This window comes from Equus asinus, chromosome 3 (genome assembly GCF_041296235.1).
Source record: "Equus asinus isolate D_3611 breed Donkey chromosome 3, EquAss-T2T_v2, whole genome shotgun sequence".
Classification (NCBI taxonomy): Eukaryota; Metazoa; Chordata; class Mammalia; order Perissodactyla; family Equidae; genus Equus; species Equus asinus.
In genome coordinates this window covers 77,714,730-77,729,713 of record NC_091792.1, presented here as the reverse complement: position 1 = coordinate 77,729,713, position 14,984 = coordinate 77,714,730, and positions in this window count along the sequence as shown.

The following is a 14,984-nucleotide window of genomic DNA, read 5'->3' as shown; positions in this document are numbered from 1 at the left end:
CCTCCAATGGTAACATGTCTCTTGCCCTTTCTAAGGACTGCCATTCCCGCATCTCATTCTCCTGCATCTCATTCTCCTGCTGTCTCCTCTGGGGTCATGTTCTATCAGTAGTCTGTTCTCTTTCTGCCATCTTTAGTTCCTTCCTACTAGACCCTTCTTTTTACAACACAAAAGATCACTTCTACTCGAATGTTCAACCCCTCTCATATTACTACTACTAGCTTGTTTGAAATTACAGACAAATTTATCCTAGTGAGCTCTACATCCTCACTACCCACTCTTTCTCCACAGCCCTGCTCCCCTATCCAGCCAGATGCCAGCTGACTCTTACTCAGGCTGTTTTCCGAATCTGCTCACCCAAAAGTCCTCAATGACCTCCTGATCCCCAAATTCATTTATCTTGCCTTAATTTTGAGGCTCTGATGACTCTGTGGTGGTTGATCTTGCTGACAACCCTCCTTCTCCCTCCCCTTTACTTTTAGATCTATATCTTTGCCTTATCTCACTGACATATATATCTTCATTGCCTTTTCAAAATGCCTCTTCCTCCCCTCAACTCTAAATATAGCTGTTCTCTAAGGCTCTATTCCGGGGTTTATACCCTCTCTCTCAATCATCTCATCTAATTTTAGGGCTTTTCAATCTCCACGTGGATGCTGAAAGGTTATTCTAGCCTCGACCTTTTTCTCAAGCTCCATTGCTGGAACTTAGGTATCTGCTGTGCATCCACAGCTAGATATCCTGCTGTGGCCTGAGCACAGTATGGCTGCAAGGGAATGCCATGTCTTCTCCAGGAGGTGGGAGTTGGGCTGTTCTGGGTTCAAATCATGACTCTATCCCTTATTAGCTGTGCTCATTCATTCAAAAATTTAGATAATGAGTGCTTTTTATGTGTCAGACATTAGTGATATAGCTCTGAACAAAATAACCACCGTCTGCATTTGTGCAAACTAGAGTTTAGGGGCACAGGTGCAGTCCTGTTTCCTGATCTGTAAAACAGGGCAAAAGACCATTATCACAGGCTGTTGGGAAATTAAATGTGAAAATGCATACTGAGTGCTTAGCACACTGCCTGGCATGTAGTGAGTATATGCACAGTAAGTATTACTTTACTAGTGCCTCTCATGACATTTCTGTTTGAGTTAACACCTCCATTCCTTGACTGGAAATTGATTAAAATCTTGGAGTTATCTTCAATCTTTTCTTATCCATCTCTTTTTTTAAAGTTTATTTGCTTTATTGAGCTAAGATTGGTTTATAACATTTTGTACATTTCAGGTGTACATCATTATATTTTAAATTCTGTTTAGACTACATCATGTTCACCACCCAAAGTCTAATTACCATCCATCACTGTACACATGTGCCCTTTTACTCCTTTGCCCTTCCCCCTCCCCTCTTTGCCTTCTAGTAACTACCAATCTAATCTCTGTATCTATGTCTATGTTTCTTCTTGTTGTTTTTACCTTCCACTTATGAGTGAAATCATATGGTATTTGTATTTCTCCCTCTGACTTATTTCGCTTAGCATAATACCCTCAAGGTCCATCCATGTTGTCACAAATGCCAAGGTTTCATCATTTTTTATGGCTGAGTAGTATTCCATTGTGTGTATATATCCCCCTCATCTTCTTTATCCATTTATCCATTGATGGAAACTTGGGTTGTTTCCATGTCTTGGCTATTGTGAATAATGCTGCAATCTTTTTGACTTAGTGTTTTCATGTTCTTTGGATAAATACCCAGAAGTGGGATAGTTGGATCATATGGTAGTTATATTATTAATTTTTTGAGGAATCTCTATACTGTTTTCCATAGTGGCTGCACAAGTTTACACTCCCACCAGCAGTGTCTGAGGGTTCTCTTTTCTCCACATCCTCTCCAAAACTTATTTCCTGTCTTAATGATTATAGCCATTCTGAATGGCGTCAGATGACAATAGCTCATTGCAGTTTTGATTTGCATTTTCATGTGCCTGTTGGCCATGTGTATATCTTTGGAAAAATGTTCAGATCCTTTGTCCATTTTCTAATTGGGTTATTTTTGTTGTTGTTGTTGAGTTGTATGAGTTCTTTATGTATTTTGGATATTAACCCCTTAACAGATATATGATTTCCAAGTATCTTCTCCCAATTGTTAGGTTGTTTTTTCTTTTTCTTTCTTTTTTTTTTTTGAGGAAGATTAGCCCTGAGCTAACTTCTGCTGCTAATCCTCCTCTTTTTGCTGAGGCAGACTGGCCCTAGGCTAACATCCGTGCCCATCTTCCTCTACCTAGCATGGCTTGCTAAGTGGTGCCTTGTCTGCACGCAGGATCCAAACCAGCGAATCCCCGGCTGCTGAAGCGGAACGTGTGAACTTAACCACTGCACCAATGGGCCAGCCCCTGGTTTTTCATTTTGTTGGTGGTTTCCTTTGCTGTGGTGAAGCTTTTTAGTTTGGTGTAGTCCTACTTGTTTATTTTTACATTCATTTCCCTTGCCTCGGGGGAGTCATTGTATTCAAAAAGATACTGCTAAGACCAATGTTGAAGAGTTTATTGCTTATGTTTTCTTCTAGGAGTTTTATGGTTTCAGAATTTACATTCAAGTCTTTAATCTATTTTGAGTTAATTTTTGTGTACAGTGTAAGATAATGATTTTTTTCTTTTGCATGTGACTGTCTAGTTTTCCCGACACCATTTATTGAACAGACTTTAACTTCTCCATTGTAAGTTCTTGGCTCCTTTGTTGAAAATTAGCTGTCCATAGATGTGTGGGTTTATTTCTGGGCTCTTGATTCTATTCCATTGAGCTGTGTGTCTGTTTTTGTGCCAGTGCCATGCTGTTTTGATTACAATAGCTTTGTAGTATATTTTGAAATCAGGGAGTGTAATACTTCCAGCTTTGTTCTTTTTTCTCAGGATTGCTTTGGCTATTCAGGGTCTTTTGTTGTTCTATATCATATAATTTGGGGATTCCTTGTTCTATTTCTGTGAAAAATGTCATTGGGAAATTTTGATAGGGATTGAACTGAATCTGTAGATTGCTTTAGGTACATTTTAACTATGTTAATTCTTCCCATCCATGAACATGGAATATCTTTCCATTTATTTGTGTGTCTTCTTTGAACAATGTTTTATAGTTTTCAGTGTATAGGTCTTTCAACTTTTTGGTTAAGTTTATTCCTAGGTATTTTATATTTTTGCCATTGTAAATGGGATTGTATTCTTAATTTCTCCTTCTCCTATTTCATTGTGTTACAGAAAGGCAAGTGATTCTTGTATGTATATTTTGTATCCTGCATCGTTACTGTATTCGTTTATTATTTATAATAGTTTTTTTGTTGGATTCTTTAGAGTTTTCCATACATAAAATCCATCTGCAAATAGTGACAGTTTTACTTCTTCCTTTTCAATTTGAATCTCTTTATTTCTTTTTCTTTCCTGACTCCTCTGGCAAGGACTTTCAATACTGTGTTAAATAAGAGTGGTGAAAATGGGCATCCTTGTCTTGTTCCTGCTCTTAGAGGGAAAGATTTCAGTTTTTCACCATTGAGTATGATGTTACCTGTGGGTTTGCTATATATGGCATTTATTATATTGAGATACTTTCCTTCTATGCCCATTTTATTCAGTTTTTAAAAATTATAAATGGATGCTCTGTCTTGTTGAATGCTTTCTCTGAATCTGAGATGATCATGTGATTTTTATTCTTCATTTTGTTAATGTGGTGTATCACACTGATTGAATTGCAGATGTTGCACCATCCATGCACCCCTGGAATAAATCCCAATTGATCATGGTGTATGATCCTTTTAATGTATTGTTGTATTTGATTTGCTAGTATTTTGTTGAGGATTTTTGCATCTATGTTCATCAGTAATATTGGCTTATAATTTTCTTTTTTTGTGTGTTGTCCCTGTCTGGTTTTGGTGTCAGTGTAATGTTGGCCTCATAGAATGAGTTAGGAAGCGTCCCCTCCTCTTCAATTTACTGGAAGAGTTTGAGAAGGATAGGTATTGAGTCTTCTTTGAATGTTTGGTAGAATTCACTGGGGCTTTTGTTTTTTAGGCGATTTTTCATTACTGTTTTGATCTCCTTACTAGTGATTGGTCTATTCAGATTATCTATTTCTTCTTGATTCAGTTTTGGAAGGTTGTATGATTCTAGGAATTTATCTATTTCTTCTAGATTATCCAATTTGTTGGTGTATAGCTTTTCTTAGTATTCTCTTATAGTCCTTTGTATTTCTGTGGTGTCCATTGTAATCTGTCCTCTTTCGTTTCTGATTTTATTTGTTTGAGCCTTCTCTCTTTTTTTCTTGGTGAGTCTAGCTAAAGGTTTGTCAATTTTGTTTATCTTTTCAGAGAACCAGCTCTTAGTTTAATTGATTTTTTCCACTATTTTTTTAGTCTCTATTGTATTTATTTCTGCTTTAATTTTTATTATTTCCTTCCTCCTGCTGATTTTGGGCTTCATTTGTTCTCCTTTTTCTAGTTCCTTGAAGCGCACTGATAGATTGTTTGAGAAAAATCTTGTTTTTTGAGGTAGGCCTGTATTGCTGTAAACTTCCTTCTTAGTACTGCTTTTACCATATCCCATAAATTTTGGTATGTCATATTTTCATTTTCATTTGTCTCCAGGTATTTTTTGATTTCTCCTTTAATTTCTTCATTGATCAATAGTTGTTCATTAACATTGTGTTTAATCTCCACATATCTCTGGCTTTTCCAGTTTTCTTCTTGTAGTTGTTTTCTAGTTTCATACCATTATGGTCAGAAAAGTTGTTTGGTATTATTTGAATCTTCTTAAATTTTTTGAGACTTGTTTTGTGGCCTAAGATGTGATCTACTCTGGAGAATGTCCCATGTGCATCTGAAAAGAATGTGTATTCTGGAGGCTGGCCCAGTGGCATAGTGGTTAAGTTCGTGTGCTCTGCTTCAGTGGCCCGGGGTTTGCCAGTTCAGATGCTCAGTGCAGACCTACACACTGCCCATCAAGTCATGCTGTGGCGGTATCCCACATAGAAGCACTAGAAGGACTTACAACTAGGATATACAACTATGTACTGGGACTTTGGGGAGAAAAAAAAGAAGAGGAAGATTGGCAACAGATGTTAGCTCAGCGCCAATCTTCCTCACCAAAAAAAAGAATGTGTATTCTGCAGTTCTTGGATGGAATGTTCTGTATATATCTACTAAGTCCATCTGGTCTAATGTGTCACTTAAGGCCAATGTTTCCTTATTGATCTTCTGTTTGGATGATCTATTCATTGATGTAAGTGGAATGTTAAAGTTCCCTACTATTATTTTGTTACTGTCATTTTCTCCTTTTATGTCTGTTAAAGATTGCTTTATGTATATAGGTGCTCCTATGTTGGGTAAATAGATATTTACAAGTTTTATGTCCTCTTGTTGGAATTGCTTCCTTTATCATTATGTTATGCCCTTTGTCTCCTGTTCTCGTTTTAAAATCTATTATGTCTGATATAAGTATTGCCACTCCAGCTTTCTTTTTGTTTCCATTTGCTTGGAGTATCATTTTCCCTCCCTTTACTTTCAGTCTGTGAGTGTCTTTAGATCCAAAGTGTGTGTCTTGCATGCAGCATGTATAGGGGCCTTCTTTTTTTTATCGATTTAGCCACCCTTAGTCTTGTTATTGGAGCACTTAGTCCATTGACATTTAAAGTAGCTATTGATAAGTATGTACTTATTGCCATTTTGTTACTTTTTTCTGGATGTTTTTGTAGTTCTTCTCTGTTCCTTTCTTCTTCTCTTGTTCTCTCATGATTTGATGGCCTTCTTTAGTGTTACGTTTGGGTTCCTTTCTCTTTATTTTGTATGTATTATTATAGGTTTTTGGTTTGTGATTATCACAAGGTTCGTATATAATAATCTATGTAAATAATAATCTATATTGTTTATGGTCTCTTAGTTTGACTTCTTACTAAAAGCCCTACACTTTTATCCTCCCCTGACATTTCATGTTTTTTATATCCTATTTTACTTATTTTATTTTTGTGTATCCCCTATCTTCTTATCATGGAATTAGATAATTTTAGTACTTCTGTCTTTTGACCTTCATACTAGCTTTATAGGTGGTTGATCCACTACCTTTACTGTATATTTGCCTTTACCAGTGATTTTTTCTTTGATAACTTTCTTATTCCTATTTGTGGTCTTTTCTATTCCATTTAAATAAGTCCCTTTGACATTTCTTGTAAGGCCACTTTAGTGGTGATAAACTCCTGTAGTTTTTTCTTGTCTGGAAAACTCTTTCTTTCTCCTTCCATGATATGAATGATAACCTTGACAGGTAAAGTATTCTTGACTGTAGGTTTTTTCCTTTCAGCACTTTGACTATATCATGCCACTCCCTTCTAGCTTGTAAGGTTTCTGCTGAGAAGTCAGCTGATAGCCTTATGGGGTTTCCTTTGTATGTAACTTGTTGCCTTTCTCTTGCAGCTTTTAGGATTCTCTCTTTAATTCCTGACATTTTAATTATAATGCGTCTTGGCGTGGACCTCTTTGGCTTCACCTTGTGTGGTGCTCTTTGCACTTCCTGTACCTGGATGTCTATTTCCTTCCTTATGTTAGGGAAGTTTTCAACTATTTTTTCTTCAACTGGGTTCTCTGCCCCTTGTGTCTCTCTTCTCCTTCTGTGAAACCTATAATATGGATGTTAGTATGCTTGATGTTGTCCCAGAGGTCCCTTAGACTGTCCTCATTCTTTTAAATTCTTTTGTCTGTTCAGCTTGGGTGATTTTCTCTACTCTTTCATCCAGATCGTGGATCCTTCTTCTGTGTCATCTACTCTGCTATTGATTCTCTCTACTGAATTTCTCATTTCCATTATTGTATTCTTCTGTTCTCAATGGTTCTTTTTTATATCTTCCAATTCTTTGTCAAAGTTCTGTGTTCATCTCTTCTTCTCCCAAGATCAGGGAGTATCCTTATGACTACTAGTTTGTACTCTTTGTGAGGTAGATTGTTTATTTCTGTTTTCTTTAATTCTTTTTCTGAGGGTTTGTCCTATTCCCTTAGTTGGAACATATTTCTTTGTCTCCTCATTTTGCCTACTTCTCTGTAGTTATATCTATGTATTAAGTAGCTCAGCTGCATCTCCTGATCTTGGAAATGTGGCCTTATGTAAGAGATGCTTTATGGGGCCTGGCAATGTGCTCCTCTCTCATCACCTGTGCCAGATGTTTCCTTGTGTGGGCTATGTGTGCCCTTCTGTTGTGGTGGAGTTGCTACTGCTACGGGCGCATGGGTAGGTTAGGCTGGCCCCCAAGCTGGCTGGTTGTAAGGCTCAGCTGGGTGTGGCTGCTGCAGTGACTTTATTGCATGGGGCAAGCCCTGGCATGGCTGGCTGTAAAGTCTAATAGCATACAACGACTGCTATTTTGCTGTTAAGTGAGTCAGGCCCCCACTGTGGCTGGTTGCTAGGCTCAGGGGTTCACAATTGCTATAGGCTTTCAGTGTGGCTTCCTGTAGTGCGCGGCCATTGTCAGCTCTCTCAGGAGTGTAGATGGGTAGAGCTGGCTCCAGGTGTGGCAGTGTACAATCATTTCAGGTGTTGGAATGTGAGGCAGATCCTCTATGTAGCTGTTTGCAATGGCCAGCAGCACAAGTCAGCTGTGGGCCCATGTGCCCCACCAACACAGGCCTGCACACACACCTTGTCAATGTGGACCCACAAGTTTGCTGTGGGCTTGCTGTGGGCAGGACCAGTCCCTGGGGCAGGCTGCCTGCTGCCTGGCTGTGCTTGATTGCCATGGGTGCTCTATTGGGTAGGACAGATCCTGCACTAACAGGCTAAAGGAGGAAATCCAACGGCAGCTGCCAATGTCTGTGTCAACACAACTGAACTAGGTCACAGTAATGGTTGCTACCAGTGTCTCAGTCCCGGGGGTGGGGTGGGGGGTGGGCTCAGCTGCCTCATGCCTCTCTGAGATGTGCTCCAACCTTAGTAAGTGAGTCAGTTTTACTAATGAACTATGCACTTTTCTTTCTGGTGTTTTTGTGTTGGTTTCCAGATCGGGTGAATTTGTGTGTGGGCCCTTTAAGATCAGGTTTTCCTTTCTCTGAAATTCTGTGGTTTTTCCGGGCGTATTCCCTATTGGTTTTCAAAGCCAGCAAAGCCAGGTATTATGGGATCTCATCTTGGTTGTGCTGAACCCAAGGGCTGGGATGCCTATTGTGGCATAAAATCCCTGGCTCCTCTGGGAAAAGCTCTGTACCTTTGAGATTGCTCCTGGCCATGAAGCGCCATGGCTAGGACGTGGTTTTTTCCTCAGCAGAGTTGTATTTCTGCCTCTTCCACCTGTCAGTGTTGTCCCTTGTGGGGGTTATTTTTATCCAGTTTCCAGATCTCTCTCAGAGGAAACTGTTCCACAAGTAGTTGTAGATTTGTTGTGTCCATGGAAAGAAATGACTTCAGAGTCCTCCTACACTGCCATCTTCCAAACTCTCTACCTCTCTTTCAATGCTCCATACTTTTAAGTCTAAGTAAAGAAGAGTGACTAAGACTATAAGCTCTGGAACTGACATCCCATGTTCAAATCTAGGTTGGGACACCCAGGTTTGAAGCTAGTCACTTAACTTTTCAAAACCTGTGTGAAATAAGGATTTTTTTTTTATTGAGGTCATAATAGTTTATAACGCTGTGAAATTTCAGTTGTACATTATTATTTGTCAATCACCATATAAATGTGCCCCTTCACCCCTTGTACCCATTTCCCAACCCCCTTCCCCTGTGATAACCACTAAACTGTTGTCTTTGTCAGTGAGTTTCTCCAACATATGAGTGAAATCATACGGTATTTGTCTTTCTCTGTCTAGCTTATTTTGCTTAACATAATACCCTCCAGGTCTATCCATGTTGTTGTGAATGGGACGATTTTGTCTTTTTTCTGGCTGAGTAGTATTCCATTGTATACATATACCACACCTTCTTTATTCAGTCATCGGTCGATGGGCACGTGGGTTGCTTCCACTTCTTGGCTACTGTGAATAATGCTGCAATGTAACTCCCTTTGAATTGTTGATCTCAAATTCTTTGGATAAATAACCAGTAGTGGGATAGCTGGGTCATATGGTAGTTCTATTTTTAATATTTAGAGAAATCTCCATACTGTTTTCCATAGTGGCTGCACCACTTTGCATTCCCACCAGCAGTGGATGATGGTTCCCTTTTCTCCACATCCTCTCCAACATTTGTTATTTTTTTGTCTTGGTGTTTATAGCTATTCTAATGGGTGTAAGGTGATATCTCAGTGTAGTTTTAATTTACATTTCCCTGATGATTAGTGATGCTGAACATCTTTTCATGTGTCTACTGGCCATCTGTATATTTTCTTTGGAAAAATGTCCGTTTAGCTCCTCTGCTCATTTATTGATCAGCTTGATTGATTTTTTGTTGTTGAGTTGTGTGAGTTCTTTATATATTTTGGAGATTAACCCCTTGTCGGATATATGATTTGTAAATATTTTCTCCCAGTTGGTGGATGGTCTTTTCACTTTGTTCCTGGTTTCCTTTGCCTTACAGAAGCTCTTTAGTCTGATGAAGTCCCACTTGTTTATGCAAAAAGGATTTTTGTGCCATCTATCTCAAAGAGCTATTTTGAGGTTTACATGAGATAATGTATGCCAAGAACTTCACAAGGTATGGGTAAGAAATCATATTTCCTGGAGATATTTTCTTGAACCTGACTCTTCTTAGTTGCATTAATAGCATCCTAATTCAGACTCTTGAGTGTTTGTGTCATCAACTGCATCTGTCTCTGTGGCAGACTCGATAGTGTCACCCCTCTATAATCTGTGTTTCCTGATGTTCCTGCTCTTGTTTAACCCTCTCCCTTTGAGTGTGGAAGTGACCTGTGACTTGCTTCTAACCAAAAAAATGTGGCAAAAGTGACAGGACATGTGATTAAGTAAGATTACAGTGCTCTCCAGCTGAAGTCTCTCACTCCCATGCTGGCTTTGAAAAAGCAAACTGCCCTGTTGTGTAATGCCAATGTAGGGATGCTCATTGAAGGAAGTGAGAGAAGTCTTTAGGAGCTGAGGGTAGCCTTTGGTTGACAGCTAGCAAGAAACTGAAGTCCTTGGTGCAAAAGTTACGCAGCAATAGAAAATGAGTAATAATTATTTTTCCTTCTTTTAGCATTCCTTTCTTCAAACTACTACCCCACCAAGTTGAGCTCTAGAGCATTGCTCTTGCCACCTCACGGCTGAAAAACCTTCATCCCACTTGTCCCAACTATGAAATGGGGCTTGCAAACTTTGGGTGCAGCCTACCTTATCCTATACTCCTATACAAAATCCTTTTCTCCAAATAGACTAGACTACTTCTTTTCTAAACCTGCTTTCCAGACCCAGCATCTTCTATTCATGCCATTTCCTACAAGTGAAGGCAAACTCTCAGTCCTCATCTCCACCATCAAAATCTACCTCAGCCCTTAAGGCTAGTACAGATGCCACCCACTCGCCTTTCTGCAGTATTCTCACTCTCCTCTCAATGCTTTCCATTGTCCTCATTTATATCATCATCACATAGTGCTCTGTGTTATCCTATTTGAATATACTCCCTCTTCTACTGCTCTGGGCACTCATCCCAGGCAGCAGAGCACAAGGGTTAAGGGCACAGAGTCTAGAGTAGACTGCAGGATTTTGTATGTTGGTTCTGCTACTAACCAGCTGCATAACTTTGGGCAAGTTACTTAACCTCTTTGTACCTTGGTGTTGTTTTTTTTTTTTTTGAGGAAGATTAGCCCTGAGCTAACATCTGTTGCCAATCCTCCTCTTTTTGCTGAGGAAGACTGGCCCTGAGCTAACATCCGTGCCCATCTTCCTCCACTTTATATGTGCGACGCCTACCACAGCGTGGCTTGCCAAGCGGTGCCATGTCCGCACCTGGGATCTGAACCGGTGAACCCTGGGCCGCCGAAGCAGAACGTGCGCACTTAACTGCTGTGCCACCAGGCCGGCCCCTGTACCTTGGTTTTCTAATCTGTAAAATAAGAGTCCCTAATAGACTTCCTACAAAGATTAAATACAGTGATAATTGCTTGGCAGAAAGAAAGCAATTTATTGTGTTTGCCAAAAGAAACAGTCATTTTTGTATCCTCCCCCTTTTTAAAATCTCAACCTCTAGCCCATAATAGTACTCTCTATAGAGACAAATAGTCATTAAATGATGAATGAAGGCTTGACATTTGCATTTGTTTAACTGTGAGTAGGAAACAGCATTAGAAATCTCCTGATCAATAACTTTCCACCTTCATTTCCCACCAATCAAATTGCCTTTTGAGTCATGAAGATCGTAAAATGGGAAAATAAGAAAGAGGGTAGGGAGAGGGAGGGGGAGGAAAGCAAAAGAACCTGGAGAGGGGAATGTTTACAAATAAACCACTAAAATTCACTGAAAAATTCTATTTACTATTTTCATTCATTATTATCAAAGTTCCTTGCATGATCTCTTGCTGAAACCATGGAAAGTAGCATATTTTCCGGTAGGCTCTGTGCTTGCTCTGATGTACCTTTTCAGCATCTGGCCAGGCACATTTATATACGTAAAAGCCCAAGTAACTTCTTGTCATCCTCGTGCTGATTTTAAGGACAGCACTGCAGGCACTGACTTGGCAGAGTTACTCACTCAGCAATACGTAGACAGCTTAAGGACTAAGCAAGTGACATCACACCTGACGTTCAAAATATAAACACCAGAAATCCCAACTAAAAAAATAAAAACGTATATTCCAAATGTTATTGCAAAATACCCTCCTGTTTTCCTGGCTTAGTGACTGCTGGTAGAAGAACACAAGGCTCGGGAGAAAGAACGAAAATACTTTGACATCAGTGTGTGGGTTGGGATTAGAAAAAGTCATGCTCTCTGATGGGACACCTTCTCCCCACATCCTAGAGCAAAAACAGAAAATGACTACAATAATGGGAGCTGCATGGAGGATGCTGCAGTGGACAAAGCAACAGAATCGTACGCAAGCAGGCAAAATATGTTTCATTTTGGCAGAGTGAGAGATCTAATCTTTACCAGCAGCATGACTAGACTGACAACCTGATGGTAAAGCAAATAAATGATCAGTTCCCTGTTCCAGCCACGGAACCCACAGTGCTTCCTTTAATAACATATCTAGAAATGTACAGCTCTCTTTGAAGGTGAAACAATTCTCCCTTGCCTACTCAACACCCACCTAAAGCCAGTTCACATGCAGAGCTATTTCTGCCTGTTTTTTGTGTTACTTCTCCATCAGATACCTAAAGAGTTTTAAATCAAGAAATAACCACAGGAACTAAGTGATGCAACTGCTCTTGCCACAATTAACCACAAGGAATTTATTCCTCGCTTCCTACACAGCACATGCTTTTTGTATTGCTCCTTTATTCACTTTGAGGAAATTATTTAACTGCTTCACGTTCATAGATGGGAGATGGGAGAAAATACAACCAAGAAAATACACAAAACTTCAAATTTTATCTATTCAATCCTAATCATTGACAAACCTATAGAATTTGCCCTCTTCCCAAAAGAGTTGATAAAAGATCTAGGATTTTGGACAAGGGAAGGGAGGTTTACTACGGTTTGTGTGACACATCTGCTGATCTTCTACCGGGTTTACTGCCTGTGCTTTCCTTGCCAGTTCATGACTGAGAAGTGTGAGTGAAGCAGCACTTCATCTCAGTTCCTGATGTGGTTCTGTCATTTCTTTGAACAAGATCATTAAGCTATCACCTCAAAACAAAATGGATACCCCTAAGGGTTAACTTGAATCATTCTCTATCTATAGAAATTTATGATCTGATTACACAGTTATAGTCTGAGGGTGGTGGTGGAGAGGTACCTAGAAAAGGATAGAGTGTCCCTCCAGGCAAGGACACCTTCATTCTTCTCTGAGGAGAAATGAACACAATGCCAACCAGTCAGAACTAGGATGATGTAAATGTACAAGCAACTCAAGCCATGAGAAATTCCAACTTTCGGGCATCCCATCCAAAGCAACCAGGAAAAGTTACTGTTACAAACTTGACCCCTTACTACTCACACACGTTAAGTTCTGTTCACTAGCATAATTCCTATATGAACTAACATGAACTAAATTTATGTCAAGGGTGGCAACATAGCATTTAAACTCTACCATGTCTGTTGTTAAATAATTTTGGCAAAGTATGGCTCCCTAGCTTGCAGTGTGCAGACCATGCTGAAGATCTCTTGGCCTTGGATGATTTTCTATTGTCTAGCCTTTTTCCCCCTGTTTTTATGTTTTACAGTTTTCCTGCAGAGGACTGTCACACGAAGACAAGGTGGAAAAAAGTCATCTATTTTCTTTTGTTAATTACCATTATTTTCTGGTAAAAAGAAAACCTTTAGAATTATTGAGACAATTAAATCATAGATATGGGTAAATTTCAAAAGCATTAGAAATTTGGAGCTAAAGGCTATTTTTTTAAATGAATTAATAAAGTTTTATTTATATATAAATCACTGTACCTAAACCACTTACCAATATGTTGGCTAGCTTGTTATATACCCTAAGTGTGGGAAATAGATGGACAGAATATGAGTGGGCAAGCAAATGAAAATAATAATACTTAAAGCCGTAGGAGATACAGTAATATTGGCATAGTCTTTAATTCTGGTAAGAATTTAAATTGGTATAATTTCCTCTTGGAATGAAATCTGGCAATTTTTACATAAGAATATTCATACCCAAACATTCATGACCCAAAGTCTTGTTTCTAAAATTTATCCTTAAGAAATAATTTAAATGGGAAATACTTCCACTCTAGTTTTATTTATCACAAGCTTAACATAGATAAATAATTAGAAACAATACAGATATACTACAATGCAGGGTAGTTAAGTCAGTTAAGGTACAACAAATGAATAGAATAAAGCAGCCACTAAAATAATAATTATAAAGTAAGCTGGGCCAAACCACAAAGGTTGGTCTGGGTTTGAAGACTGGTCAAAATGTCTTAGACTCAACTTAGGTTACTTTCATTTTGGTACCAAACTGGCAAATAGTACAACAGATGTATGCACAATCAACAACACGTGAGTGGACTTGGTCCTCAGTTCCCTCTCCGGTTTCTCCCACACTTGTGCCTGAAGTTCTGTGGTCAATGCAGAGTGAAGGATCTGCCAGGTCAGAGGAGCCCTGAACTCTGCCTTGGCGAGAGTCCACATTAGCAGTGGAGCTTCCACCCCATTTCCGAATAAGAAAAATTTTCCACTGTATTACTTTATAAGAAAACACCTCATCATTCTTTTTCCTACTATGTCATCACACCTACAGCAAGCTTGGTCATGGTCTACTTCGTGAAGATTACCTGGAAACATGGAAAAGGCCTGGAAGTTGGCAGTGCAGGAGATACCAAACTATAAAACATTCTCTAGGATATAAGGTTGTACGGATAAGAGAAAAATGGAAACATGGAAAATAGGAGGGAAAAGGAAATCTATTGAGATGATTATTTTTACTTTTGAATTTATAGTTGTGATAACATCACTTTGACAAGATGGGAGAAACTTTAGTGACTCACAAACAACTAATCTTGGGCCTCTTCTTCCATTTCTTTTTGTTTCGCCCTAAAATTTTTCCCCTTGTAAAGGTAGGCATTAAATTTATTAGCCATTCGCATGCTTCCACTGGCACTGAAAGGAAGGGAAATCTTGCCTTTGAAGTGCATTACCTTCTCCATCATGCTGTTTCTTAATATTGCCCCAAAGTCCTCAAAGCACTGGTCTCCATATTTATACTCCATAGTCACTATACTGCTTCCCGTCCTACAGGGCCTGCCTTTGCCCACAGCTCCAGGGTTCCCCACGAGCAAGTGGCAATGCTTTGCCCCACAAACTGCCTGCCTGGCTGCAACTATGTTTCACACCAAGGCCATCAACACCCGTGGTATAGAGAGAGTGGATGCTTTATACCAGAGAATGACTTGACAGTTTATATTCTCTCTCACAGAAGTCAGAATAGGAAATA